Raw genomic sequence first — 15,914 nt, 5'->3', positions numbered from 1 at the left:
TAAATAAAATAAAAAAAAATAAAAAAATGTTCATGAAGGTGAACATTTTGATAAATATTTTAAGATTTCCATCTTAATCAATCTTAAATGCCTATATTAAAATATTAATTTTTTTAAATAATCAATATTAAAATATTTGTCTCTAATACACCTTAAGAAATTTTTTGTATTACCATAACTGCCATTATAAACTTTTTAATATTCGATGTCGATAAGACCATTATAGAACCCAAAACAACCACGAATCATTATGTGAGAGTATTACCAAAATATTGATTTATAAAGAAAAAACGCAAAAAATTGGGGTTAAAATCATACCTCATTTTCAAGTCCTCTGCGATATTTTGAGATCTATTGTGACTAGTTGTGACTATTTGGAAATGGGGCATGGGACCGTATTTTTTGGAAATTTCCATTATAAATCAATATTTTGGTAATACTCTCACATAACGATTTATGGTTATTTTAGTTTCTAAAGACGGACGTTTTGCCAATATTACATGATCACTCTTAAAACTTGAAATTTTATTTTCAAAACTTATAACTAATTCGCTACTCACTACAGCTGCAATTGTTTGACTTTCAAAGTATGTTTTCCTTGCACTCTCGATTTATACAAATCATCTGACGGATTTAAATAATTACCTTTCAATTGACAACTAGCGGATATCTGTTACAACAATTTCTACCTCATCAAAATACCCAGTAATTTATTTACCTAGCGAATATATTTTGGTAATTGTCTAAAGCTCCTGCGATTACCATGATTTGGACTCAACAGCAAAAACTCTGTGCATAAATAAGCTCAAAATAAATCATGGTCACCAACTCGCGAAACCTACAAAAAGTTGATATGTAAATCTAAATGTGTGCAAAGCATAGAAACAAATAACTTCAAAGTTTTTTTTTCCGCTGATGTTTTTCGGTCATGAAATGTTTATGGCGACACAATATAACGAAATAATTGCCGCAAGCGTGAAAAAAAAAAAACACAGAAAAAAGCGCAAACCAAATAGTTGCAAAAACATATGAAAAATGTTCTCAATTCGCCATTCTTTTCATTCCCGAATTTTAAAACGAAAAAACAAAACAAAACGCACAGCAAATAGTTCCGAACACAGGCTAAAAGCCACTTTTCTCTCTCTCTCCCTTCCTTTCCCCCCTCCGCAATGAGAATAATGCGTACTACTATAAAAAATCCGGAAAAAAAAACTTTTTGATTGTTTCGATTTTGTTGCACATTAAATAAAATATGTTAACAATTTTCACCTCATCTACTAAAGCACTCAAAACTGTAATGGAAGGCAAAAAAATGAAAAAAATCGAAACAGCAATGGCAAAAAACCAAAACGAAATTTATGTGAAATGTAAGCAATTCACTACAATTTTGATGGTTAGACAAACGGACAAACGAAAAAAAAAATTGGTAGATTTGTGTGCTTATCAACAGCTACAGCTAGCTACTCCACAACTGAGGAGCGAGCAAAAATCCATTTGATGAATAGTTTTCCGGGGCGGAAGGAGGGGGAGAGACTGCTACTACTACTATGAGTTTATTCATATGATGTTGAAACATTTATCGAGATGTATTACCTTACTTTTGCCAGAGTTGCCATTAGAGATATGTAGCAACAATAAATAAATGGAAGACTTTTTTCTACTGAGGTTCAACGTTTCCTGAAACAAACACTTTTTCTCTGCAAAGGCATATAGCCTTACTCAAAGACAATTTCGGATTATTTTTGTATAATTTGAAATAAATATTTTTTTTTTGAATAATTATTCTCATAAGTAAAAAAATACGTGGCAACTCTTGGTGTAGTAGTTTGAAATTAACGTTCGTTAGTAACATTTTCCTGCAAATTGCCTCACAAATATCCATTTCATACACACTCAACTACATGTGTACGTAAGGGTGGACCGAGTAAATTGTGATTACCATTAAAAAATTAGCAGATTGCCCAATCTATTTAGACATAAAAAGTTATGCACATTTCAGAAAGTGAAACAACCTTTCAACCTTGAAGAATAAAAACGCATAGCTTGAACAAAGAGAGAAGCTTGAAGTGCGTCCTGGGATCGCAGGAGGCCTGTGCAATTGAGGCGACGACAACTGGAACAAAAACTCTGAGGAAACTGAAGAAATACATCTTAAATAGACATATAAGTATTTTGAGCTACGCTTTTAAATATGATAGAGCTTTGAAATTTGCAGCTATCTTTTCATTATACTTCTAGAATATAAAGAATCTGGAAAATATAACATAAATACAGCTTGATCTATGCAAGACAATTCCGATTATACCCTTCTCCTGAATGGTATTCTATGCTGGTCTGTAACTCCTCGAAATACTCATGATAAACCCAACAAAGTCCATACATTCTGGATCAAAGTGAAATTCTATGTCGATTTAGTAATGTCGGTCTGTTGGTTGTAATCAAGCCATCACTCGAACGAATTGAGATAGAAGGATAACATTTGGTACACATGTGTATTTTGTCAGTAGGTTAAGTTCGTAAATGGCCCATTTACGGCCAAGTTTTCATATAGCCCACATATATTCGTCCATATATTCGCTATTACCAAATTTCGTATTAGATGATCTTAGGCGGTATCATTCAACAAAATCGTTTTGATAATTTTCGAGTTCCTTCCAAATGGTGGAGTGCACTAAAAGTTTGGCCAAACTTAGCTGCTTGTTCACTTGTTTAATATCAAAAACTCCACTCCCTCATGAATGCAGTAATTTTAAGGACGTACAAGACCTAGAAATATTCGTCGGAGACATCAGAAAGTATACAGGGTGAGATAAAAAAAAATACTGCAACAAAATCAAACGCCATAATTTTTACATTTTTTTTTTTTTTTAATTTGATTGAGTGAAAGCAAAAAATGTCGGAAATAGCATCAAATTTTAGAAGTAGTTTAGATTTGTTCGAATTTGTCACCTTTGGCACGAGTTATGGCCTTCAAACGGCCAATGAAACCGTCACTCGCTGCCCGAATGTTGCTCTGCGGTATTTTGGCCGAATGGAATATTGCGATATGTTCAGCTCACGAGTCATTTTTCGGCCACTGCGACGCGGATTTCGATGAAGTCGCTTCTTTACTTTTTCTGTCGCTTCAAACCATTTCTGCTGATGTTGCTGTCCAATTCCGGCAACGAGCGATGGTACGAGACGCAAAAGACTTATTCACATTTAAATGCTGGAGTTCTCTAACGATATCCACTTGTGGTTTTCCAGCCAAATATAAAAAAATCACATCTTCCCGCTTGAATTCCATCACAAAAAACCTTTTTTCTGGAAAATTCTCACCAAAATGCTTTTGTACCCTTGTAAACAATATAATGAGCTGTCACTGGAATAATTTTAACATCTGTAGGACGAGTGGCTTAGAAATGACAGCAGTCTGAAGTTGGTTGCAGTTTTTTCATCTCACCCTGTACATATTTATGTTCTGTGTCTGTCTGTCTGAGTCCGCATTATTTCATCTAGAGCTTTGACATTTGGCACAACGGTACGCTAAAACGTGCCTCATCGTAAATGTAAATATATATGTATATGTAAATACGGAATTTACAGCCAACTTTTTCTGGAACCTAACCCAAAAAAGTTAAAAATTTTGACTATTCGCATAAAATTGGAAATAATCCGAATTTCTTTCAATTTTGCACGTACATATTTTTACCAGTATTAAATGAAGTGTAATACTCGTTTCACTCTTTCGGACCCTTTCCCATTAAGGGTCAACAGTTTGAACAATTATAACGGAAGGCTGAGGGAATACATCTTGTGGCAAAACCGACTGATACTTTTTAACTTGTTTCATTACAAAGAACTTCTCTCCGTCACCATTAATATATTGATTTTTGTTGGAAGTATGCCCCTATATCAGGGAAGTACAAAAAAGTAGTCTGAGTGTTACCCTATAAACCTTATATTTTATCTTTACAGAGGCTAGGCATTGCAAAAAGAGTAAAGCTTCAAAAAATTGTGGCTTCAGAGTATGTACTATTGAAATTTGTATCTAGTGTGGTTTTCGACAAGACGAATTCTCCTCACTCTTTATATGAAAAACTAGCAAATGCCCATCTTTTTTGCCCTACAATGACACATATCCACTTGGAAAAAATCGGTGTGACCTAGATTGATCGTTTTTAATTGTAAGATTTTCTACACCCAATACAATCGTGCTGTATTTTTTCATCAATGCCCTTTTTTATCACCAGTGCTCATTATAAACGCCGTTTCACCCTCATACACCTACCCCAGCAACAAGAAATGTATCATCTGTAACTACAGATGCTTCACCGTACAGATATTTCAACCGGTGCTCGTTCATACATTCAGGCTTTGAAATGAATTTTCTACGAATGACCAAACGGTCGGCCCGGTTTTAAACCATCTGACCCTCTGTGTGCCACCGACTCTTCAATTTCAACCATTGGTGGTTCATTCGGGTTCACTGGTATTGGGCCAATCTCCCTGTGCCCAAACGGTATTTTAGATTTTGTTGAAATATAAGGGTATGGTGGTGTGAGAGTGAGTGAGTGTCATGTTCGTGTGTGTGTTTGTATGTGCGTGTATGTGTGTGAAAGTTTCACTTACATATATGATAAATAGCTTTCACTTAATATTTCAGTAGAGATGGCAGATGAATGGTCCGGATAAAGGTGTTTCGGGTCATTTATCAGAAATTTTTTTTTTCTCTGTTGTTTTGTTGGCAATGTGTGGATGTGTTTGTAGTGAGCTGGGTGAGGGAGCTGTGAGGGGTTGGTTGGCATTAGGGCACAGTGCTCCAGATACTGCATGAATAATAATGAATATTAAACAAAAGGAGAATACTATTTTAGTGCAGAGGCAGATGAATGGAAAGGTTTTATAGATTAGTTTTGATTATCTTCGATAGGGTAAGTGTTGAAAGAAAACACCGTAAATGGCAATAAAGAGCCATTCTACAAATTTTCCATAAGAAAGAAAGCTATTTTGAAATAAATACCAATGTTTTTAATTGAAAATATATTTGTGCCATTACTTGAATTGAGTTTTTTTATTTATCTTTAATCATATTCCGGCAAGAGCATAAACATGGTACAATTTATGGAACTTTTCAACTATTTAAAATTTATCATAAAAAAGATAGAAGGTATATATATCTCTTTGTTGATAATTATATAATAATTAGAAAATGATATAATACCGTCAGTCTATAACCATTTAACCAATCTTCAATGTATACATATCCGCGAAGTATTGCAGTTTTTATCCATTACCAGATAATCTTTGATAAATATTTAAAAAACAGGATTCTTGTCAAAATGTGTGGTCTTAAAGATCCTTAAAATATTTTTAAAAAAGTTGAAAGGTATCGTTTCGGTTTTGCCGAAAGATGTATACCCTCAGCCAATATCTGTTATGATTATTGAAGCTCTTAACCCTTTATGGTGGAGGCTCCGAAAGGGTTGGCCAATATTGCCCATTTCATATATGACCTAAGTCTGGTATAAAATATTACAAAGTGCCAGATTTGGCCTATATCGACTACTTTCTGTACATTATATGAGCAGGAGATATGTGCGCCATGTTCCAGATACAGTAGACCCAAATATTCCACTTTATCTAATACTGAAAAAAATATATACATAATTCAAAGAAAGTCGAACACTTATTTTCACTTCTATAGAAATAATCGTTACTCAAAGTTTAATCAGAAGTAGTAGATCGAAATATATATTAGACCTATGTTTAACAGAGATATTTAAATACACGAAAATTGCTGACTTGTTTCGCATGTTATAAGGGATATAATTATTCAAAATGTTGACCCCTTGAGAGGGAGGTAGCAGAAGGAGTGGGCCGAAAAATGCCATATTCACTTCAGAATATTTAGATAAGCCGACCTGTTTACATGTCTACACAATTATTCAAAATTTTGGGGAAAGGTACCAGAAGTAGTGATCATATCTAATCTATCTTTACATCAGATCTTGTTTAGCAAAAATATTGGTATGTGCGAAATTCTAAGAGAATCGGAAGCTCAATTCATATTTTATTATCGTTTTGGTTATTCAAAAATTTTGACTCTCTGTGGGGAGGTACATCTTCACATCAGATCTTTTATTAATAGAAATATTGAGATGTGCCGAGTTTGAAAGGAATCGTATGTTTATTTCCCTTTTTTTCGAGCTTCATGTCTATTCAAAATTTTGACACGTTGTAGGGGATATACCAGAAAGAGTGATCCTACACAGTTAATCTTCATACCAAATCTTGTGTTGATAAAATATTGGAATGTGGAAAATTTGAAGATAACCAGACTCTTATTTCAAAATTTATAAGAGTTATAATTATTCCAAATTTTCAACCTTTGTGGAGGAGGTTCTTCATGAAGTGGGCCGATATTGTGCATTCTCGCACCTGACCTAGTATTCGTAAAAATACCGGAATTAGCAAAGTCTGCACAAAAAAATTCTTTCACTTTGTATGAGGTAAATATTTTCTTTGAAAATTTTGAACTTTTGTAGGGGAAGTACCAAAAGAAGTGCACCGATGCTCATCTCCGAGCACGAGTTTGACAATAATGCGATGTACCAATTTTGGATCAAATCGGATACTTCCTTTGTCGGATATCGCACTAGCCATGACGGAAGGACAGCCCTAGATTGACTCCAAATGTTCTGTAATCAATTTCGTTAAAAAATATCTAGGGTGTAAAACCACCTTCGTGGAACCTTATGGCCATATCATATGTCTCTGGCCTCTGTAGCCATATGCCTGAGAACAGAAAACAGAAAAACTACTTTTTTTGTCAAAAAAAAAAAAAAAAAAAAAAAAAAACTTTCCATTTTAGAATTAGAATTCCAATTTATATTTATATTAACAGGTATCCTCCCATTGGAGCCTATTTCGGAAATATCAATATTCTGGTCGACGCACCCTGAAATACCATTTATTTAAGCCATTTGGAGGTCCAACAGGCAGAAATTAAAACTTTTTAGCAAAATGTTTAAAAACATTCAGCATTCAGCTCTGGGTCCGTACCATCCGAGCCTGCCGTCGGTGCTTTGTGGGGGAGGTAGCGGAAGGGTAAATTTATACATCTTATTACCGCTATTCATAAAATTTCTCTAGAAATATTAGATAAGGAAACATTGGAAATCTTAGGAACTAGTTTTGGTCAATCTTTTATGGTTATAGTTAGGATTGAATTTATGATTTCTGATTCTTGGAAGTTTTGATATATCCTATCTTCATACTAGACATAATATTTGCGGAAATATTAGTAGTGACCATTTTCTCCGCTTTTATATCGAATATAAGTCTGATATACAATTTATAATGTGGGAAGTTTTAGGCAAATGATTTTCTAGGATAGACATTAATTTTCTTACCTGGAGGAAAGAACCAATGTTGCAAATCATCGTCCTGGATCCAAGTTTGATAACTATATTACAATACATAATGGCATCAACCTGCCAAATAGACCAGACGGACGAGCGAATGAACAGATGGGCTTGGCTAGATCGACACCAAAGTTCCAGAAACAGATGTGGTCAAAGGAACATCGTTAATTCGATTTGGCATGTTTTGACTGAACCAAATGATACATAATCTTTGAAGACATAAGGCTGTAGGATTAGTCATTGGCGAACCATTGCGGTATAGATCTTGTTTTGAAATTAAAAAATTCTGATAAAATGGACTTGGATATCACTTCGTCTTTGAACAAATTCTTGCCCTGACAACTTCAAGCTGAGAAACTAAAAAGCTAATACGGTCCATAGCCAATAACTTTCGTTATATACAGCTTATATCTAATGGTCATGAATTTCATTGGAAACTATTTTGGGTCAATTCTTCGCCATCGAAATCCTGAATTTTCTTTAATTTACTGTGTCCAATTTTAACCATCGCACATACATTCAAATTCAATGGATACTCCTAAAATTGTGCACCCACCACTCAAACATTGACTATCACTGCAAATACAAATGTGTAACACACGCGTGTGTGTGTGTGTATATGTGATCCTGAATAGTACCAAATAGAGATAGATTTTTCGGATTTAAACGGCATTCGTTTTTTTTTTCTTTTCATTTCCGGCATGAGTTTTGGTCATTTTTCGGGCAATGGCGATGGCTCAGCGCAATATGGGCTCTTACCAACGATGCAAATGGACGGGGAGGACGGTTGGGAGTTCGATGCCACTCTTATGCGATTAAATAGAAATATTAAGCATTCAATGGATATGAGTTATTAGTATTGCTCGGCCGGCAGTTGGTAGTTTTTCGCAGATTGCAGATGGCAGGGTTGAGTAGAGCGGGGTGATGTTGTATCATTGCATGGAGAGATGGAATTAAAACATTTGAAGTGGAGGTTTGCCTGTTCCTGAGTTCGACAAGAAAGCAACTTTTGAGCTCAGGTGTTTTTTCGGTGTTAAGTAAATGGCCTTCATTTTGTTGTCGTAGTTTTTTTTTCTCTCGTTCGTTTTTCTTCCCCTTCTGGCCTTCAACTGATGTTGGCAAGCGTGTGTAATGGCCACGCGTGTTATTAAGAATGCCAGGCTTAAATGTTCAATTCCCAACCATATATGAATGCTCTGGTGGTTAGAATTTGTGAAGGAACCTTCTGCTATTGCCTTAGAGCTGTTGATTATTTGAGAAATTATGGTAGGAGTCGGCGAGAAGAAAAGGAAGAAAAATTGTATTTCGCTCCTTTTGACAGGTGTGCACTTAATTACACTCATCTTCACCTGAAGATCCAGATACGTATATATTACTTGCTTAAAGCATCATCTTATGCTGCAATAAATACTACAGCAAAGTTTTTAACAAGAACGTTGTTTTATTTGGTATTTTAATTCTTTGCTTGATTAACTGTGGTTCGGAAAATACTAGGGCGATTGTTCACATTTATAATAATCAAATGAGTTTTTCATGCGATGGGTTGCTTCATTATATTGGAAGCAGCTATATGGACAGCTTTCAATTCAATTTCAATCAAATGAATTAGAAGTACAAAAAATTTTAGAGTAGTTCCTCAATTTAAATAGGACGATGATAAAATTCAAATTTTCGGATGTAAAAATATAACTTTTTAATTCTTAGAGCTTTGCTGCAGCAGAATGGTTTTTCAAAATATCATACATTTTGCTTAACATTTCTAAATTTTAAGGGCCTCTCTTCACCCATTTAAAAAATATTAATTCTTGTCAAATTGTCAAATTCTTGAAAAATTGATTGAGAACCTTCCAGTTGTTGAATCAAGCCTAAAAGCTTTTTGTTATGATGGGATTACAATTTATACCGATTTGTTTGCTTTGATTAACTGATTTGATTAACTACTTGATAGCTTGGGAAAGGTAATTGAATAGAAGAAATGTTGTTAGTGGATTTTTTATAGGTTATATAGGTTTTAGGAATTGTTGGATGGCACCGGGGACGTTCATGGATGGAATAAACCTCCTCCAAAATATTTGTGGCTTTTTTTACATTTTTACATAGAAAAAAATTAATTTCTGGATAAGTTGCAGGATGAAACATAAACAGGTAGGGTACGATTCTTCATTTCTTTATGTAGACAGTCCTGAGTGGTGTCAGTTCGAGTTCGGCCATTGTACATGTAAATAAACCGTTTTTCTGCATCGATGGAAACTTCCTAATATGCATACTGATTCTAGGCCAATATCATAATGAATATAACTGTATATATACTGATTGCTTGTACCTTTGAACATGTTAAAAAACATTCATTAAAGGACACTAAGACTTAGAATTGTTGGTCCACGGCCACTGACATAGTTCTCATAAGAAGTTCATGAAACAACTGTGTACCAGGAAAGTTGACAAAGAAATGCTCACAACAAAACCAGTAAAGAAAGATCAAAAATAGAGCGGGGACGAAGCTACACCATTATGCATATTTATCAGAGCTATCCGGAGCATATAAACGTTCAAATTGCGAATTTATGTGGAGTAGATCATACCCACAAGGAACCTCTTTGGAATCGAATTGAGGCTTCAGAGAGGTTATAATTTGGAATCGGGAGGAACTAATATATGAGAGGTATAACACATTTGTAACTCTCATGCAAAATAACTATAAGGTGCATGGTATGACTTCGAGAAGGCTTAAGTTAAAAAATAAATATCGGAGTTATAGGTATATGGGAACCGAGTTTCCTCAAATGGCATATTTGCTACGAGGATAAACCCGCTTCAATGTGCAAAAGTCCAACCGATTTGATCTGTTATTACATATTTGGTGCACATCAAACATGAAATCAGATGCAGAAATATGTGGAAGTTACATCTAAATCTGAGCCAATCAAACTGGACAGAGGCATCTCGGAGCTGTATCTCATATTTGGTACCAAGTATCATTGTTGTGGTATGCATATTACGAACGTCGTGGACTTAAAGGACAAATTCGATGAAACATATATGAATATACAGGGTGAGATGAAAAAACTACAACCAACTTCAGACTGCTGTCATTTTGGAGTTGTTTACTCTTTCGACAGCTGTTAAAATTATTCCAGAGACAGCTCATTATATTGTTTACAAGCGTACAAAAGCATTTTGGTGGGAATTTTCCAGAAAAAAAGTTTTTCGTGATGGTATTCAGGCAAGAACTCAGGCGCCGTCCATGATAATGGATTTAGCCGCAGATCTTGGACATTCCAACAGGACTCAGCACCATCTCACTCAGCACGCGCCACACAAGAATGGTTACAAAATGAGGTTTCTCGCTTTATTTCCTGCGCACAATGGTCACCAAAACCTCCGGATACCAATCCGTTGCGCTATGGTGTCTGGAGTATTTTGGGAAGCAAGGTTGGCTATTTCCGACATTTTTTGCTTTCATTCAATAAAATTAAAAAAAAAATGTAAAAATTATGGCTTTTTACATTATGGTAGTTTTTTTATCTCACCCTGTATATGAAGCTTTAGCTATATCTGAAAATAACCATCAATTTGGGCTGAAATTACACATTTGGTACACAATATACTTTAAATCTGACAAAGATATTTATGGGACCTATATTCAAATCTGAACCGATGTCGCTTAAATTTAGTGGTATTTCTGAGCTGTATTCGATATCAGGTATCAACTACCATTTTTGTGAAGTAAGTATAACGAATGTGAGGAACCAAATCGGATGAAAATTATATATGTAAGCTTTACCTATATCAGAACCAATTTTCACTAAATTTCAATTACTGACTTCTAATCTGAATTCGGTTGGATGTGCCGAAAACCATAAGATTTGGACGAATATTACACTTATGGGAAGCAGTATGTAAATTTGGATCTATTATCACAAATTTGAATTGGATTAGGCATTGGGCCAAAAAAAGGATTTGTGGAAAATTTTATCTCAATTGGACAATAAATGGTAAAAAAAAAATACATGGACAGATGGACGGACATGTATAAGTCGACTCAGAAGGGTATTTTATAAAGAAAATCAAAAGGAACCATGGGTCTTTTCCGTTTCCTTCTCCTTTCTACAAATAAATTCACATAGACATAATACCCTATACCAAGGTATGGTATAGATAGGATACTGTCATCTAAAAATATTATTTAATTTAATTGAATTTATTATTTCGCAATTTTAATAGGTTAAACCCATCCTTGTCAAAAATGGTTAATGTAAGTCGAGATGCAACTCTAACGATAGTATAAATTATTTATATTTTCATGGTCCTTTATTTTTGACCTGAATTAGCTATAACTTGGATCGTGGTGCATCGGAGACTATAAAATACTTCAAAATTTTTTGCAAATTTCTTATGGGACCTTAGCTCACTTTTTTCTACCATCAGCCCTCTATAGAAGGTAGATATTATTTTTTGGGCCCAAAATATTCCTCTATGAGATCCTAGGTATAAAATACATTTCACGACATTGAGGGTCAATCTAGTCCTTTCTATGCGTCTGTCTTGCCGGATGGTTCGCCCTATAACGCAGAAGGGGAGCATCCCATTTGATCTAAATTTGGTTAATCATAAAATTCTTGTCAAAATTAGATCGAATTATTAGATGAACAAAATCACCAACATCAAAGTCCACAATTTTACAAAAAAAAAAAAAAAAAAAAAAAAAAATCTGATATGGAGAGAATTCCATAGTTTTTTTGTAGATTTTGTTATTTCAAACGAAAAAAAAAAAAAAAATAAAAAGGATAATTTTTTAGCTTTTATCTTTTTTGCTCATGGATGTTTCCTGTTAACCATGAATCGTCTTACAAACAAACTCTTTACTCTGTTAAGAAAATTCATCGAGCGCATCTTTCACTTTTGGCGCAATGGGTACGAAAATAAACAGAATTGTCGATTTTTGATTGACGATCAGTCAGAAGCAATGCATTCAGAAAAAATCACACGCTTTATGGGCTGGTGGCCTCATTGGACCGTACTTCTTCAATGATGTTATGAACCGTAACTTAACTTTGAATGGTGAGCGCTACCGTGAGATAATATCTAATTTTTATTTGCCCAAAAATGTAGGAGACACACGATGACACATTCCGCACAGCACGCGTAATTAGGGGTTATTGGGAGGCGAGTTCGGTGAACATTTTATTTTCCGTTCGGGACCGGTCACTTGGCCGCCTAAATCGTGCGATTTTACACCTTTAGACTATTTTTTGTGAGGCTATGTTAAAGCACAGTTGAATTATTGAAGAGAACACTGAGACATTTATACCGGCCAAAATTTTAGAAAGAGTATGCCAATATCGGACTAGGTGAATGAATGATTTGAGGCTCAGTTATAAAGATCGTACATCAATTTAAATAATAATTTCACGCAGTATTTTGGTTAGGATTCTATTTTTGCAAACTTTACTAAGCTCAGGAAAAATCGACGCTTTTAGTGCGTTTATTAGAGGTCTAGCGAAAAAGTTTCATTCGTACTAAACAATAATTATTTGGAATTGAATGATTTCTTGACGACCAAATATCCTCTCTGAGTATAATTCAAACACTTTGAGTCTCAATTTAATATTTAAACTGAGTGACTCTTAATACAACAAAAAACCAACATTTAATATTTTCTACAATTTTTTTTCTATACTTACTAGCTTTTCCTTTTGAACCTTCATTTGATCACCAAAGAAAAACTAGTTTCCCAAAACCACTGTTTTGCCTGTAAGACATTCCTTGGAACTTCTTGCACACATGACTGGTATTACCACAATAATTCCTTCAACTTCTACTACCTGTCTACAGATTCATAACTCTTCAGCACCTACTTTCGCATACACAACATGTGTATTGTGTGTGTGTGTGTGTGTTGGAGCATTTACACCAGCAAATATTCATATTTAGAATATACACGATTTATGTTCACAACTCCTGCCAACAAGTCCCCCCTCCCCTCTCTCATTTCCTTTTTGGAACAGCATCAAACTCAATTAATTTCATATATGACGATAAATAAAAAAAGAAATGGAGAACGTTTAAGAAACTACAACTGGTTGGCTGACTGGCTGTAGTGCCTGGAACTGCTTGAATTCTTCTATGGAATTCTTCATTCCAACAACACTCCAACAAAAATCCCACTAAGATCAGCTTTGGTGGCACATAGCGTTGCAAAGCCACTATTATGCCACTATTTTCCACAGGAGTATCATCTGCCTGGTATGGATGACTCTGTGATGAGTGGGTGTATGTGTGACCGGGTGTTTGTCAGAGTGTATGTGAATTTCAAGCACCTGCTGGTGAAATTTGAAAAATTCAATTTGGTTTCGTTGCTCTTGAGTTTGATGTTGTTAAATGTACGAACATCAACCTTAATTTATATACTCAAATTTATATTGTGTTCACCTGAGGGTGCTGTTGCTGCTGCTGCAACTATTTTCCAGGGTGTGGGCGGAAAATGGAAAATATATCCATCACACCATCATGCACTGTGGTATGACATATTTGTTTTTAATAAGAGTTTCGTAGCGTATTTCGAATGGGTGAAGAGTAAGGTTGGTTTCGAACAAGTTTTTGTTGGAAAATTCATGCAGTCAAAATCAATTTTTGGGTATGCGATGCTTTCTCAATTATTCGGCATTATGTTCACTGGGTTACAATGCGATCTAAATCAAATCTTGAAATCAAGGGTAACAAAGTGTTAATCCAACTTCCATTTCAAACCTTCCCAAATGCATTTGAAGGCTATTTTAGTCACAACTTCAGATAGTGAATTTCATTGTTTATTTAATTTTTATACCCTCCACCATACTACGGAGGGTATATTAACTTTGTCATTCCGTTTGTAACTCCTCGAAATACTCATGTCAGACCGAACAAACAATATATTTTCTTGATCAGCGTAAAATTCTAAGTCGATTTAGCCATGTGTGTCTGACTGTCTGTCCGTCTGTCTGTTGTAATCACGCTATCTTTCGAACGAATTGAGATAGAAGGCTAAAATTTTGCATACATGTTTATTTTTCAATAGGTAGGTTAAGTTCGTAAATGGACTATGTAGGCCCACGTTTACATATGGCCCCCATACAACGGTACCTCCCGATATTAGGTATTTTGATGAATGGAATTGTTTAAAATTTGGTATTAGAAGTTCGCAATGGATACTACAACCTAAGACAGAAAATTGTCTGTGCAGGTCCACGCCTTCGTATAGCCCCCATATAACGGTACCTCCCTATATTCGATATTTTGGTGATTCTAGCGTCATTATTCACCGGAATTTTTTCAAATTACGCATTTAGAGTTCGTAATGGAAATTACAGTCTGTGACAGAAAATTGTCTATGCAGGTCCAGGTCTTCGTATAGGCCCCATATATCACTACCTCCCTATATTCGGTGTCTTGACGAGTTAAGGTACAATACTCGCCGAGAATTGTCTATGCTGGTCCAGGTCTTTGCACAGCTCCGATATAACGGTACCTCCCTATATACGATATTTTGATAATATTAGATACATTATTCACCGTTTATTTCAAGTTCCGAATTTGAATTTGGTAATCACTTATGACAAACAATGCCTGTGTGGGTCCACGTCGCATAGACACCAATATAACGGCTATATTCGGTATTTTTAAAATTTTAACAGAATTTTTTAAGGATTTTATTTTCAAATTTGTTCCAAATGGTGGAAGGTATTCAAAGTCCGGCACGGCCGATTTTTTTGCTTTTTAACTTGTTTCTTTTATTTTTTTCCTCCACTGTCTCTGAAAATCTCAAGAGCTGAAATTCCATCAATCCAGTTGGCAGTCTATAATTCAACATTCACAACCCCCTCATTTAATTTTCATTTCCTTTTATTATTTGTTTTTTTTTTTTCTGCTCAAAATTTTCATTTGATTTCATTTTTAATGTCTGCAAACACACACACACACACTCACAACTGGATTCATACACCTTTATTTATTCCACCATTACCTTGTACATGTAAATGACAAATATGACAGCGGCAACACAGACCCGAGGATGCGGCAGGATTCCTGATGGCATTTGCGTACATGATTCATAACACTTTTGTGGCTCATTAAAATCTTTAATAAACTTTGTTCGTTTCGACGTTTAATCCGGATTTATTTTTATGCTTTTGCATTTGAACCGCTTGACATTCGGCATGGCTCGGATTGAAATGCACGCCGGGCATACCGGGATAGGGGTGGCAATATTGTCACTACATTCACGAACAATTGCGGTGTTTGGGCCAGGTAAATGGTGGTTGGGGCCATTGTTGCCTTGTTTATGGCCGCGGTTGTGATTTGAGGGCGCCCCGACTCTGTAAAGCCAAATTCAAATGTCAGTTTTTGTTGCTGTCAATTTGTTTTGTTGATTTGGTATTTTCGAAAGCATTTTGTTGCGGCACTATTTCCGTTTTGACACAGAACACATTTGCGGTTTTAAACTCTGTAAATTTGGCATGTTGTGAATCG

At 35.1% G+C, this 15,914-nt stretch overlaps 1 protein-coding gene across 6 annotated transcripts in view; it reads left to right on the top strand.

Annotated features, from left to right (window-relative positions):
• LOC101897588 (RNA-binding protein Musashi homolog Rbp6) overlaps nt 1-15,914 on the top strand; it is an 824,018-nt gene that overhangs the window by 182,680 nt on the left and 625,424 nt on the right. The gene's annotated exons all lie outside the window — the stretch shown is intronic.

Source organism: Musca domestica, unplaced genomic scaffold (genome assembly GCF_030504385.1).
Source record: "Musca domestica strain aabys unplaced genomic scaffold, Musca_domestica.polishedcontigs.V.1.1 15, whole genome shotgun sequence".
Lineage (NCBI taxonomy): Eukaryota > Metazoa > Arthropoda > Insecta > Diptera > Muscidae > Musca > Musca domestica.
This window is presented reverse-complemented; position numbering and strand designations above follow the sequence as displayed.